General features: G+C 48.7%; 4 non-coding genes across 4 annotated transcripts; 3 read left to right on the top strand and 1 right to left on the bottom strand.

Moving 5' to 3' along the window:
• The first annotated feature begins 654 nt into the window (after positions 1-654).
• Positions 655-726, top strand: Trnaq-cug. The gene has a single exon. It is a non-coding gene; the product is annotated as a tRNA-Gln (tRNA).
• Positions 727-1374: 648 nt separating this feature from the next.
• On the bottom strand, positions 1375-1467 carry Trnas-uga. The gene has a single exon. It is a non-coding gene; the product is annotated as a tRNA-Ser (tRNA).
• A 930-nt stretch (positions 1468-2397) lies between these two features.
• Trnas-aga lies at positions 2398-2479 on the top strand. The gene has a single exon. It is a non-coding gene; the product is annotated as a tRNA-Ser (tRNA).
• A 4360-nt stretch (positions 2480-6839) lies between these two features.
• Positions 6840-6911, top strand: Trnam-cau. Its single transcript has one exon. It is a non-coding gene; the product is annotated as a tRNA-Met (tRNA).
• Positions 6912-9351: the final 2440 nt, after the last annotated feature.

The following is a 9351-nucleotide window of genomic DNA, read 5'->3' as shown; positions in this document are numbered from 1 at the left end:
TACACCAAAAAGGCATTTTTTTTTTTTTTTTTTTGGTACCAGGGATTGAACTCAGGTCCTTGAGCTTGAGAGGCAGGCAGTGGAACCACTGAGCTAAATCCCCAGACCCAAAAAGAAGTCAATGTTGAAATTTTTGATTTTTTTAAGCACTCAAGAAATATTAAAAATATAGTACTATTTTGTTATTTTTACTGTTTAGTATTCATTATTTAATATATTAAAACTCATAAAATTGAAATTAATAATTCATCCATAGAAATATTCTAAAGAAAAAACTTGGTTATTTATACCCACAACAATGCACCTTTATGACAAAATTGGGGCCATGTCCTTCTTCAGCAATGGGCTGTCAACTACACAATCCATGCAGCTGCTGCGGAGCACAGAGACAGCTGGTGAGAGGTGGGAAATCTCCAGCCTTGTCTTCTCCGTTAGGATGCGGAACAGAACTTCCCACTTCCCTGGGTGTCTAATTACTAAACCGAATCCTGGTGCTGGGCATGCGCTCCACCCATTGACCCCAGTTAATGTAGGGGAGTGCATGTCCAGCCCTATGGGTTCCTGTGATGGAAAAGATTACCTGAGACTCACGAGGAAGTGTTAAACATCTGGTTTGTGTGATTTGTATCAATGCCAGAGATGGTGTCCCCGTGGGGTTCCGTGGTGTAATGGTTAGCACTCTGGACTCTGAATCTAGCGATCCGAGTTCAAATCTCGGTGGGACCTTGCTGTTCTTGACGTCCTTTTGCTTTGGCATCTTTGCCGTCTCCTCTTCGTTCTCGGCACGAAGTTCGTTCTTGCTTTCTACTAGACTGAAATTCTCTGCGTCTGAATCTACTGTGTGTTTCTTCCAGCATTTGTTGAAGCATACAGAAATAATTTTACCCATGAACACGGTGGAAAGAGCAGGGAGATAGATAAAAGATTCTACTCCGGGCCTCTATACAGGAGAATCGATGTATCTATTGGGTTTGCCCACCATAACAGGACAACTTCTGAGCTCTTTCCTTTTACAGCTAAAAAGTTGTCCGGTACAAGTGAGCCTTTTGTCTCTTCTCTAATCAGTCTTGGATCCCAAATACACATTCTCTCTGTTGAAAAATTCCTTTTCAGGACGGGATGTCCATAGGCTCGCCAGGCTGCTGTGTGGGGACGCTGTTCCGAAAGTGGGGAGACACCCTGCAAGGACAGGCGACCCCGACCCTACTCCTAGATCACGCGACACGGCGCGCACGCTGGCCCGGAGCCGGCAGCGTCCCAGCGGAGGTCGAGGTCGGAAAGGGAGGAAGCTCAGTCGGTGACAGGGCCGCTGGGTCGCTGTCGGTCTTGAAGTACAGGGGAAGCATGCAAGCCAGGGCGCCAGACGGCTAAAACTGTAGTCAGCAGGACTCGAACCTGCGCCGAACCTGCGCGGCAAGACCCCAATGGATTTCAAGTCCATCGCCTTAACCACTCGGCCACGACTACCTGCTTTTGTAGAAATCTGAGGTGAAAAAAACAGCGTATGCGTGGACCGGCGCCCGGGCGTGGCCACGGAGAGCGGCGGGTCCCACCCTGCAGTGTCATGCACGGGAAGCCCCCTAGCGCCCCAGCAGGGAAGGGCTGGAGGAGGAGCCCGGCCGCGCCAGCCGCTACTGTGCACGGCCTAACTCGGGAAGCCCTACGCAGCACCGGACCGCCCGTCTGGCTCGCTACGCAGGGCTCCCGCCCGGAGGGTGTCGCGTGGACCCGGGACCTGAGCGGGGCGGGGAGGAGAGGGAACAGCCGCATTCCGCCCACCTCCGAAACGCGCAAAAGGATGAAGTAAGCGAATGTCAGCTCCGCTAACGTCATGGGGGAACCTCGTGCGTGACTGCCGTGGGTGGTGTCCAGTGGGGCGTGACAGGAGTCTCGGTCACAGACTGCGCCTGCAGGTCCGGGATGGATCGGAATCGCTGGAGCCCTCTCCGAGGGAAATAATCGTGCCGGAGGAAATACACACTGCACAAAAACCCCGATTTTACATTATGATCATGAAAAGTAGAGATTAGAAGCACATTTTTTGTTCCATCTGTCTGATAAAAAAATCACAAAGCCACTAAAAAGAGTATGTCAAGCGACTGCAATTGCTCATGTTATTGATGAGAGCGGTATGTAATACCAGAGGGGCAGTTTTTTTTTCTGTGGAATTCTGGGGTCCCCGGAAAAGGAACATTTCAGAAATGTTGCCAGTGCTGGTTTCTGGACTGTGGAATTATGCGTTAGTGTCTGTTTTTCTACGGTGTGAATAAATCATTGTTATCCAAATATAGTGTTATAAGCGAACTAATAGCTAGATTTGGGGGGGTTTTGAAAGTGAACTAAATAAAATTCAACACAGCTAGTTATCCTAAGTGACTCTCTCTTTTTCGTTTATCTGTAGTCGTGGCCGAGTGGTTAAGGCGATGGACTAGAAATCCATTGGGGTCTCCCCGCGCAGGTTCGAATCCTGCCGACTCCGAGTTCTTCTCCTTCCTACTTTGACTGAGTGTTTGTTGTCTTACAATTTTCATTCTTTGTGATTTCAATTAAAAAAAATTAACTAGCATGCTTCCGAAAACAATGTGGAAAAAATTATAATTCTTTTTGGTTTTAAGTAATTCGAGCACATTCCTTTTTCTTCCTACTACAGCCCAAGCGTAGGCAATGCTTTTTGCATTTTTGTGGCTATCAAAAAACTGGTTTGAAAGGCTTCCTTTCGTGAAGAAAGTTTGGCGGTGTGTGCGTCTCCACAAAGCTCTTCCCTTATCTGGGCTGTCGTCATTCAGATCAGAAAAGAAGCCTCAGGGAACTCGGGTTGGATCCAAGCGAAGCTGCCCTCCCTCTGGCCTGGCCCCAGGCTCCTCCCACCTTCCCCGAGCCAACACCCTAGCCCTGCTGAGAATAGAGAAACGGGAAGAGCCAGCTTGACTAGAATCTCAGCGAGTGTGGACACTCTCTCTGCAACCTCATTTACAAGGCTGTGACTCAGAGGGCTGCCTTTCTTCTGCAGCTACAAGCTTAACATTAAGAGTTTGGCGAGCTGGAGCCTTGTTAGTTAAATTACATTATGCAATGTGGAAGAACATTTGAGATGCGCGGTCGCCCTGCTTGTCCCCACTGTCTTCCGTGTGTCACCACCTTGGTAGTAACTTTCACAAGTGTGTGTTTGGGGTCAGGGCCTCTTGCTGTAGGAGGGTGCAGGTTTCTCTGGACAGCTCTTCCAATCCCGAGACGGGTGAGAATCTTTTCTGGCAACTTCTTGGCTGTAGAGGGGGACAGAGACTTGCCAGGGTTGTTTGGGAAAATGTGTAGAATATGTGGGCTTTTGAACCATTCGCTCCAGATAAAATCTGCACAGACTTTAGGCCCCGAGGCCGAGGCATCCTCTGTGCTGATGAGGTCCAGAGCTGCACAGAGTGCAGCAGCAGGTGAGAGGTCAGAGAAGCCTCAAGGCCTCCCTTCCAGGGAGGGACAGGGACCTGCTCCTCTCAAGCCACCCTGGCAGCCCTGTTACTGTACAAGAACTGGCCTGGGGGAAGACTATCATTTTGCCATGAACTCCACCCAGATCTGTATGATGGCCTCTGGGTCTTGTCTGAAATCTTTCTCCAAAGACCAGACATGAAGAATTGAGGCAAGTTGCCAGTTCCTTGCTGCGTGAGGAATCTGCTACCCAGTTCAAATCTACACTCAGGATTAAGCAGTGTGCAAAGCTTTATCGGAACTGGTTATGCTCAAGTATACTTCTGAGGTTGAAGGCAAAAGCAGCCACATTCATAACCAGAGAAACGACTGTCAGGCCTTGCATGGCCATGCACTAATCCCATTGCCAACTTAGACCTGCCCCACAGCTCTCAGCACCCACGGGCTGCCACTTTCCTGGTGGGAGTTCCTCCGTGGGACTTTCTTCCCCATAGCCTCTGCAGCCTCCCTCCACCTGGACATGGGAGTCCTCACACACTGTGTATGCCTCCTCTTAGTGCCTTTGTGCTGCCAGCCACAAGCTTTCCCCACCCTTCTTGCATGGCTGATTTCTCTCTGTAGAGCATTCCCCAGAGGTGCTAACCCACCAGGACAAGGACTATGCTTGTTTTAATTACTTTTGTTTCTGGAGCACCAAGTATAGCCAACATTTGGCCTGACACAAGAACACTAACATTATTTGTAGAAATGATGACCTCAGAGCTTCTAACATAACATTTAGTTCACAGTAAGAACCTCGCTCAGATTTTTAAAATTGAATCTGTGGATGTTTTTCAATCCAAATTCTGATCTCAATCCCTTTCCACTTCTAGGTTACACTCCTTTTAGAATAGCTGTAAACTATTAGAGACCCCTGCAGTTAAGTACCTACCTAGCCAGTATATGACACAGGCCTGAGGGAGGAAAATACACTAAGAGACAGAACTAGGAGAGAAAGCCAGGGCCAAGACAGCCGATGCTGGTAAACTGACAAAGGCGCTGGCCAGTCCCAGGCACTGACTTACTGGCAATCAACTGGAGCAAAGGCGAGCTATGAGTGATTTCTTTGGAAATAAATGTAACAAGGCTCAAAAAGGACAAGACAAAGCATTCTCAATCTAGGAACAGAATAGACAAAATATACAGTTGTAATTAGAAATTGTCCTTCTAGTTAGAGGGTTTTATTTGTGGGATCAAAATTTGAGTGCCAGTTACTCTGACCGTGGTACATAGGCCTCAGCCAGACTCTCTTCTCAAAACAAGCCAATTGTGGAGTTTACGCTTCACAGCCTGCTTTGGGCATAGTCAGTATTACAGTCCTCTGCCGTAAACTAGTCAGAAGGTGGCTGCACACAGGGCCATTATTTGGACCTTAAGAGGCAGTTCAATTACCGAAGGAGAGGAAGTTATACCTCAAATTTTGCATGCTCTGGTTTTATGCCTTCCATTCGGCAAATTCCCTTCCTAATACACATTCTCTGTCTGTGCTCACTTGAGGTGTAGAATAATGCTCCCTCAGGCTGCTAGATCCTGTGCATTTATGTGTTGGTTACAGAGACAACACAGGGGCTGGCCTGCATAGGAAGGTGCTCACTGTCAGTGCATTGGGTGGAATTAAACTAAAATTCACTGTAGGCAGGAGTTAATGTCAAAAGCGATCCTTCTGTTCTCTTCTGAAAGATGGCTGGTGCAACAGGAACCCAAAGGCTGGGCCTGCAGACCCCCAGTGGGTAACTGGTGACAGGATGAAACCTCAGCCCTGAGGACATTGCTGCTCTCTCTAGTTTGTCTCCTTTATTTCCTTAAACTTTGGGACAGATCCCTCTGAGCTCTGCACACTGGTGTACTAGTCCCTCTGAGAGTTACCATATCACAAGTCTGTTAGTGCTAAATATGCCTAGCCCAGTGGTGGTGGACCTGCTCACACATGTTATTTATTTTTCAAGAAGAAAGATGTTAATGTATGAGTTGTTTTCTCTAAACCAAAACCTTAGTACCCAGGTTTAATTGAAGTACTGACATTTTGAGATAAATAAGTGTGTTTTTTGTTGCAGTTTGGCTTCTTGTTTCTAAAAGGTTCGCCATTGGTGGCCTTGCCTCTCTCCTCCCCCTTCAAGATTAAGCACACCAGTTAAGAGTGACTAGCTTTCAGGGCTTGCAGGAACATCCAATTGCCAGGTTTTACTCTGTCCACTTTCAGACTCCCTGGAGAGGCCTAGAAGTCTCCAGCCATTGTCCTAAAGCTGCAGCCACCTTGGATTCCAGGAAAAGCAGCCTGGGGACCACCCTGCAAGCAGGAGCACTTGCTCCATGACAGGTGCCAAACCTGCCCTCTTCCAGCAGGCAGTCACCTGGGAGTGTGAGTGGGGACTGAGACTTTGCTCAGCCAGACTCCAGGGCCCCGGATGCTGGTCTGCTCTTCACAGGTCAGAGTGGTTGTCTTGTCAGATCTTTCCTCTTTACTCCTATTCTCTGTCAGAATTATGCCCCTTCAGCTCTCAGCTCCTCACTCTAAAGTCCCTACCATTTTCTCTGATTCCCTTGTAGAATATCAGCTTTTAAAAATTCCCACTCTTCCGGAGAGACCTTTCCCCTTCTCCCTCCAAGTGGATGAATGGACCAACTTATTTCAAGGGGATGTGACAGATCTTGGGAGGGCAGGGAGTGATATTTTCCTCTACCAACCCAATGACAACTATCCATTACATTACATGGCAGAGAATTCTATGTGTAACAGGTTTTTACCAAGTAGCACAGACAGCTGAATATTAGGAATGCCTCTTTTCTGTTTGTTTTAATTTTTTTTGAGACAGGCCCTTGCTACACAGTGCAGGCTAGCCTCGAGCTCATTATGTAGCCCTGATCCTGTCTCAGCCACCACACCCCCTTTCATATGTCAGAATCTGCAGCACAGAAAGTGCGCTCTGTCTGGGTGGGTCAGATTCTGAGGACGCCTGTAGCTCCTCACCGTGTGGAAAGTTTTTGCTTCTCCCACACCCCTTGGGAGCGCGCTCGAGCCTTCTGTTCTCGTGAGCGAGCGTCCACCGTGAGCGCTGGTCGGGCTCAGGGATCGGGACTCCGGGATCGGAGAGCGCAGGGCCCGGGGTCCCACGCGGCCTCGCACAGGGCCGAGACCGCTCTCCTCCGTGGGTGAGGCCCGGGGTCTCGCCCCGTGCGGTCCCCGAGTGCGGCCACCGCGTGGGTGACCCAGACCGACCTGTTCCCAGGGAGCGCTTCCCCCTTTATCTCTCGGGCGGTGGAGCTCTGGAAGCCCCGCCCGCCAGGTCCAGTCCTGTCGCGGTCTCTCCTCCTGATCATCCCGCTGTGGCTGGGAGTGAGCCAGTCGAGGTTCAAGTAGCGAGCCTAAGGACTCAAGTAGCAGAGTGGCGCAGCGGAAGCGTGCTGGGCCCATAACCCAGAGGTCGATGGATCGAAACCATCCTCTGCTAGTTACATTTTGCTGGTCTCCAGCTGCGATCCCAGAGGCCAAACCTTACCTGGCCTCTTGGGGCTTTCCTTACCTTTTTCTTTTTTTTGGTTTTTTGAGACAGGGTCTCACGTTCAGACTGCTCTGGAACTCACAGTGTAACCCAGTGTTGTTTAAATTCACAGCGATCCTCCTGCCTCAGCCTCCTGAGTGCTGGGATTATAGGCACATGCCTGGTTTAGAAGTCTTTCTTTGTTTGTTGGTTTGGTTTGGTTTTTTTTTTTTTTTTTTTTGAGACAGGGTCTCACTATGTCGTTGAGACTGACCTGGAACTCACTGTGTAGCCCAGGCTGGTGGGATTACAGGCATGCGCTACCACGCCCGGCTTTTGATAAATCTAATTTACCCATTCTGTTTTGTTGCCTGTACCCTGGGTGTCTTCTCTAACAACCATCACCACCTGAGCTCCAGTAGGCTGACTTTCTAAGAGTTTATTAATATTACCGCTTACATTTATTTGCCTGGCCTAGTTTGAGGGCAGTGCTGTTCACTGACAAGACTATTCTTTCTGCCCCTGCCTCTGGGCTCCCTCGTCAAAAATCAGCTGGTCATAGTCACACAACTGTGGGCCCTCAGTTCTGTTGCGCTGGGTGGAAGTTTATCCTTATGTTAGTGCTACCTTCTCCTGATTGCTCTTGTCCACATTAATTTAGAAGGTATGTGACCTTTAAAGTGTTTTTCTTCTTTTTAAAGATTGTTCCAGGTCCCTTAACATTCCACATACAAGTTAGAATCAATTTGTCAATTTCTAAAAGAGCTTGGGTCGGATTCTGATAGCTGCATTGAATCTGCAGGTACTTTTGCCAGATGAACAGTAAGCCTCAGACTCCGCACACATGAGGTATCTTTATTTCAGTTTCGCATCGGTTCCTTTCAACAGTGTTGGTACTTCTCATAGACATAGTATATGTCTCGCCCCTTTTTTGAGGTAGTGGGGATTAATACTCTATCGCTACTCTACAAACATGGAGAAAACACAAAGTTTGAAGAAACTGCTTGTGACTGGGCAGAAACATGTGAGATCTGTAATTTTGAGGTGGGTGGAGTTTGAAGATGTTGATTGGAAAAAACTATCTTTCCACGTACAAGAGGAACTAGATTTGTAAGTGTTTCCTATTTATTCTCAGAAGGTAGAGAGATATGCAAGAGAAAGTAAAGCAGAAGTTTGGCATTACCCCAAGGAGAACAGACTGGACAAAGCCTCAAAAGCTGCTTGCTAGGACAGACACTTGCCTGTTTCAGTCTGTGAACACGAGAGATTTAGGATGCACCGAAGCAAGGCTGGTAAGGCCCAGTGAGACCTTCGCTGAAGCGTGCTGAGCCTGGCCTTCCCCTGAGGAGGCAGCTCAGGCTCCTACGGGTCAAGCCTGTACAGAGGGAGAAGTTTGTTTCGCACTCAAATGTATTTTTCATAGTCTCTATGTATTTCCCAAAATAGCAAAATGGAGCTAGCAAGTACTTCTTCCTATTCCATGGTTGATAAGCTAGTAAGAGCCAAGGGAAAAAAAGAAAAGAAGGAAGGAAGGAAGGGGAGGAAAGAAAGAAAAACTGAGCTTCCTAGCTTGTCCAATGGCGTGTAAAATGAACTTGTTCACACACTCCTGTTGAGATGCCGCTGACACACAATTAGCGATTGTGGAAACTGCCTGGGCGCTCACATGCTCCAATGCTGGGCAGGCTGGGCCGAGGCCCTCGCTATCCAGGGCCTGTGTGCCATTGCCTGGCTGTCCTGTTTCACCATGACACAGCTGTAACTACACACAGCTGCTGAAGAAACACTGACCTTGAAGTGCGAGGGGCTGGGTAATTAGTGTCAGCCTCGTAAATCAGGAAGCCCAGGCCTCCACATGAGCTCCATGAACAGCTCCTTCCTATGATACTCTAGTGGAGTGAGTTCCTGCTACTCACGTTAGGATCTGAGATCCAGGTGCATTTCAGACTGCACAGAGTGAAGCCACTGTTTAACCCTAATGTACTGGGATCTGGACTCCTGTGCTCTCCCCAGCAGCCCTGGGCTGTGCAAAGCTGACAAGGATCCTGGAGCCTGTGGGCTCACCCGGTGTTATTCCAATGCCACAGACAGGTGCGGCTACCACTCCCGATCTCTCACAAATGGGGTACTGCAGTGCAGGACATTCTGTGCTTTTATAAGACTAACAGGGAGCAAAAGTAGTACCAAAGAGTCTTAAAATACAGAAGCAGAGAGTGGTGGACGAATTAAGCACCTCCCAGGAGACTTTGGCTGGTGTTTGTGATTCAGGAGCTGATGGAAATGCTGAAGGAAGTCTTGCTCTAGTGGTGGCCCAGTCAGTCAGCTTCCTAAAGGAGACACCCTCAGAGCTTCTGCTCGCCACTCTGGGCTGCCCAATGAGGAGGAACCTGCTTTTCATTATGCCCATGGC

This window comes from Fukomys damarensis, unplaced genomic scaffold (assembly GCF_012274545.1).
Source record: "Fukomys damarensis isolate Sample0158 unplaced genomic scaffold, DMR_v1.0_HiC HiC_scaffold_10, whole genome shotgun sequence".
Lineage (NCBI taxonomy): Eukaryota > Metazoa > Chordata > Mammalia > Rodentia > Bathyergidae > Fukomys > Fukomys damarensis.
This window is presented reverse-complemented; position numbering and strand designations above follow the sequence as displayed.